This window comes from Spermophilus citellus (assembly GCF_964194105.1).
Source record: "Spermophilus citellus genome assembly, chromosome: 3".
NCBI classification, from domain to species: Eukaryota; Metazoa; Chordata; class Mammalia; order Rodentia; family Sciuridae; genus Spermophilus; species Spermophilus citellus.
In genome coordinates this window covers 128,952,711-128,958,710 of record NC_138184.1, presented here as the reverse complement: position 1 = coordinate 128,958,710, position 6,000 = coordinate 128,952,711, and positions in this window count along the sequence as shown.

Below are 6,000 nucleotides of genomic sequence, written 5' to 3'. Positions count from 1 at the left end.
AGTTCAATTCCCAGTATAAAAAGGGGGGGGGCACTTATTAGGTTGGCAACACTACCAGAAGCTAGATAGTCCACAAGGGCCACCTGCAGGCTGGAGAGCTGGAAAACCAATAGCTGGTCAATCCAAGAGGCTGAAGCCCCAGAACAAGAGAAATCAACAGTGCTACTCTAGTCTGAGACCTAAGCCTTCTGTAAAATCACTATCAGAGTCTATTTTGGAAGAGTGAAGAAGAGAGAGTCTGATATCCTAAGACAATTGCAGCAGCAATCAAGAACCCGTTCAAGAAGAATGCAGCTTTCATCAGCTGCTGCTTCTTTGTTCTTCCAATTTTTATTCCATCCAAACCATCAACCTATTGGTTGGTGCTGCACATGTTTTGGGAAGGTCTCCATTTCAGTTGGCTATCACACATGCCATTCATTCCTAGACACACCCTTATCTACAAAGCCATAATCCTCTTGATCCTCTTAATCTGTGGCAAATTGACAATTCAAATTAACTATTACAAAGGCTGAGCATGTTGGCATTAAAAAAAGAAGAAGTATCATTGGCAGGTGGGGAGGTCTCTGAAACAGGGAGAAAGCATCAGGTTCCCAGAGAGAAAAGGCAGAGTAAGTGTTATGCTCGAATTCGGGACCCCCAAAAGACCACCAGAGACCAAGATCGATGTAAACAGCAAAGAGGTGTTTATTGCGAGCTAGCTCGGTCCTCCACGCACACACAGCAACTGGTGACGCTGAGAGCCCCCGAGCCCAGGGTTTGCAGCTGTTTTATACATTCTTTGGAGAAGGCAGGGACCCCCACATACATCATAGCATCTCTTAGCAAATCATCACACACTTCGGGAAAATCAAATAACAACTCTAAAACATGATTAGCACATTCACTGGCGGAAACAAGTTGGGTAGGGGTGATTGGTTACTACAAGAGGGGGATTCATTTGAACTGATTGGTTTAAGCCAAGAGGTGTGTTCGTGCTGAACTACATGGTTTCCCAACACGTTATCAACCACCATAAACTACTGGGAGGGTCATCTTGCATCTCAGGTATTTCCCTGTCTCATGCTGATTGGTGGCTGCTAGGGGGCTGCTATGGATCCCCACCTAGCCTGACTGAGTCAGGGACACCTGGCGCAGCAGATCTCTCCTGTTATTAGTAGTTAAACAACTTAGCAGGGTGGGAATGTGCCTAGGAGTGCTCTGTGGGTCTTTCCAAGGACAAAGGTCATGTCCCTTCCTTGGACAGGCTTTGCTCTGAGGTAGAGGCTGGTTTTTCATTCCCCCCTTTGTCTGGAAACTTGGGAACCAATCATGGTTCCCTCAGTTGGGGACCTATTTGGGCAGGCTTTGCTCTGAGGTAGAGGCTGGTTTTTCATAAGGAAAAAAGGAGCTGACGGCATCACTCGACCCCCTCCCCCGCCGTGGGGGTGGGAGAGGAGAAAAACAGGGCAACCCTAGACTTAACCCTTTCAAAGAAAGCCTGCAGTGGCTGGGCAGGACTGGTTGCCTGTGTGGTCCCTGGGTCTGAGTCCAGATGCCAGGGGCAAGAACAGATGCCTGGGGCTGAGGAATTGGAAACTTCAAGTGCAAACAACTCCTTGGAGAAGCATGGCTGTTAGAAGAGGTCATAGCTAGAGACTAGGGGGGCATTCTGCTCCCCACCTCTCTTTCTCTCTCTCCCTCTCTTTTTTTTTTTTTTTTTTTTTTTTTTGGGTGGTGCTGGAAACTGAACCAGGGTCCTCATGCATTCTAGGCAAATACTCTACCCCTGAACTACATCCCCAGCCCTTCTGGCACCCTCTCTAACGGCAGGAGCTGTGGAAATGGGGCGGGTGCCTGTTAGGATCCCCTCCCTTCCTGAAGCTGGTGCCTGTTTCTTGCTTTCCTTGGCTGAGCTACGGGCTGAGTCTGCAGACAAACAGGCAAGGATATGAATACCTCACTCAGAAACTGGCTACAAACTTGCTAATGCCACCATTGATTTCTTATTCTTACACTTTCCTGGGATTTCAGCTTTCACAGTTTCCTCTTTCAAATATTGACTTTTTTTTTTTTACACTGGTCTAAGATTTTAGCACTCTTACTAGACACAAAAGCAAGAGAATACCATATGTAACTAAGACTGTTAATTATTCCTCAGTATCTGTCTCCTTCTTTAGTGATAGAACACCTGACATTTAGTGAGCCCAGAACATCAGAAAAAGACCGTACTTCCTATCTTTCTTTGTAGCTGGGCATGGCCTGTGACAGAGTTGTGGCTAAGGCCAATGGAGTGAACATGGAGTTTTGTGTGAGCTTCTAGAACGTGTTTGTAAAGGAAGATGTTGAGCATTAATATTATTCCCTTCCGTTCTTTCTGCTGGCTGGGATGATGCAATGATGGCTGGGTCTCAAATAGCTATTTTGTACTCTTGAGAAAGAAGCTCTCTGTGGAGCTTAGGGGAACAACAAAATAGAAGGAGCTAGAATCTCTGGTGGTTGTTAGGCTACCATACCAGCTTCAGACTTCTTGCCTCAATTTAGTTACATGAGCAAAAAATATGTTTCTACCTTATTTTAGTCATTATTGCATCGGATTTTCTGTCACTTAGCAAGATGGCTGATTGGGGTTCAGCTGCTTTGTAGGGCTTCTGCTCTTTTCAATCAAATGACCTTGAATAAGATGACCCAAACAGTGTGAAGGTCCCTGTTACTAGTAGTACTCAAACAGTAATCTCCCATTACTGCTTACATTGAGAGATTTTTAACTTAGAATTAAGGAAAAAGCAGTATTGGGTACATTTGAATTTGAACTTTTACAACTTTTAGTGAGGTAGAACATTTGCATGTTTCCCACTCATTTATGTTTCTCCTTTTGTGAGTTTATTTATTTATATATATTTTTTGGTGCTGGGGATTGAACCCAAGGCCTCATGCATGCTAAGCACACAGTATTCCACTGAGTCTTGGCTCACTTTTTTTCTTTTTGAAATGCTGAGCATTGAATACAGGGCCTCCCGCATGCTAGGCAAGCAGCACTCTAGATCACTTTTTAAAGGAACAACATAGTCAAATTAGTTTTAAAAAATATAAAGAAGTTTATTTAGCAGCTTTCCTTTATCAAGGCATAAGTGTCTGGATTTTTTCCTGTGAATCTTTGTACCATTTTTTAAAAAATTTTTTAGTTGTAGATGGACACAATACCTTTATTTTATTTATTTATTTTTATGTGGTGCTGAGGATTGAACCCAGTGACACACACACACACACACACACACACACACACACACACACGAGGCAAGCGCTCTACCACTGAGCCACAACCCCAGCCCTGCTATTTTGTATTTTATTTAGAGATAGAGTCTCACTGAGTTGCTTAGCTGAGGGGGGCTTTGAACTCATGAGCTTTCTGCCTCAGCCTCCCGAGCCTCTGGGATTACAGGTCTGTACCATTGTGCCTGGCTACAAGAGGCTATTTCAGATGGAAGGATTACAGATTCTTTTCCAATGTTTTGTTTGCTTTTAAAATTAAAAAAAAAAATTTTTTGTAGTTGTCGATGGATCTTTATTTATTCATATGTGGTGCTGAGAATTGAGCCCAATGCCCCACACATGCCAGGCAAGCATTTTACCACAGCTATGACCCGAGCCCTGCTTTTAAATTTTATCTTCAGAGTATTTTTATTATACAGAAGGCAAAAATTTTATGAAATCAAAATTCTCTATCCTTCCTTAGATGACTTCCCCCACCAAGAATATAAACACGGACTCATATTTTCTTTTACTACATTTGTGGGTTTTTTTTCCCCTAAACTTGATATCTTCCATCCTCTGGAGTTAATTTTGATGAAGATGTGAGGTGGGGATTAAACTATTTTTGCCACTCAACCTTGTTTTGAAGAATGCCTCCTCCTTTGTAACTTAACACTGGGCTGATTGTTACATTAAGTGGTCACATGCCCTCTTCCCAGATTTACTGACTTCAGAATTACTCATCGGTGCTGGAAGTCCACCCCTGCCTTGCTGTGGTGACCCCCATCCCAGTGAATCTCCCCACAGCTGGGCCTGCTGTCTGCCCTGCGGTGAGTGGAAGGAATTCAGCATGGACTCTGCTCACTCAGCAGCCAGGCCTGCAGAGCCGGGACTGTGGAAAATCACATGTGGTTTTCAAGTTGTTGGAAACCAAGGAAATTGTTCTGCCAGTTGTGAGGATGGCTAGACGCTGTCTGGAAGACCCTAGTCACCACAGCTTGGGGAATCACCCCTCCTTGTGGACTCTAGAAGCTGACCCTACTGATGACATCCAGGCACCTGAGCTACCGAGAAGCTGGTGTCTCTAAAGACCTCCCCCAGGGGAGGAACAAGGCCTGGTCCCTTCTCCTTTGCCCATGGGTGAACCCAGTCTCCAGGAGAAACAGTATCTAGGATCTGGGGGGCCTGCTGGCTAAGACCAGACTTCCTGCACCTTTTATTTAGTTCACACATGCACGTGCTCACGTGCACACACACACACACACAAATGCACAGTGCTATTGGACAGTGAACTGTGGAACAAGTTTCTGCATAAAGGAACCCCCAGGCTATCACTAACCATGGGTTCATTCCTCTGGGGGCACAACCCTCTTTGTCTGAGCTGTGCCACTTGGGCCCAGTGGCCTCAGATTCAGGTTGGAAGGATCTGCTCCTTGGATCTGCCTTGGAAGCCTCCTGTCCCTGTGTTCTGTGGCTTCTCAGATAGAACACAGGCCCTCTGGAGCCTGCTGGCAGGTGAGTTTAGCTCCCCTGTCAAGCTGAGGCCCTAGTGAGGCTCATGGCTCATGTGGCATTCAGGGGCTGAGGCATGGGCCTCAGCAGGAGGGAGGCTGGAGGGAGGCTGCTGTGGCCCTGTTGCATGATGGCCCCACAGGGTGAAGCCCATGTGGAAGGAGTGTTTGGTTCAGCCTCAGAGGGATTAATTTGGACCTTCATTATCACATATATGATGTGTCCTGAACAAGTCCCTTCTCAGGGTCTCAGTTTTCTGAGAAATGGGGAAATGCACATACTTAGCAAGTATTAGGTCACTGTGCTACCTGAGATGCCCTGAAGGGCCTGGGGACAGAATCTGCCTGCTTGGGCTTCCCCTCCTCCTTCCCCCAAGGAGTTCAGGGCCCTTACCTATATGCCCTCTGTGTCTAGGCATTTGAATTGCTGACTTTGTATGCCTCTGGCCCCATCCAGCCTTAGCTTTTTGAAGGGAGGTTACCTATCTGTGATTGCTGGACCTCTGGACCACCCTCAGACCTACACCTTGTTGAAAGTTCCATAGATACCCTGAGTGAACCAAAGAAACACTGATAGGAACACACCTTTGAGGTGCTTATGGTGCCCTGGAAACTAGAGGGCACTGAACTGGTGCGGGGGATGGGGACTCAGGGTGGCCTGGTAGGTTGAGGAATAGTGGTCTATCCTGTTCACCCCATATGTGGAGCCACAGAGAAGTGGGGCAAGTGACATCTCATCAGTCCCCTCTTGAGATGGTGCTGCAGGTCCTGCCAAGATGGCTAAAGGTGTCTTTTCACAAACTCAGGGAAGCTGACAAGTGTACTTGGGTACAGAGTGTGTTGCATGGACTTCTGCTGAGACCTTTAGACTTTTCCAGTTCCCAGAGAGAGAGCTGCAGCACATGCCTCCCACTCTTATTTTATTTTTAAAAATATTTTTTAGTTGTCAATGGACCTTTATTTTATTTATCTATATGTGGTGCTGAGAATCAAACCCAGTACCTCACACATGTTAGGCAAGTGCTCTTCCACTAAGCTGTAACCCCAGCCTACGTGCCTCCCACTCTTGTGGGATCAGAAGAGTATCTTCAAAGAGAGGCTATCCAGGTCTTGGGGTCCTCCTTCAGAAGTCACAGTGTTCTCTGAACAAGAAGAGTTGAATGAGGGCTAATGGAAACTGTATGGTCACAAAGTGAATAAGATGACACTCTTAAGTCCAGAGAGGAGGAGAAGAGATGGGTCAGATCACCAGCATGCA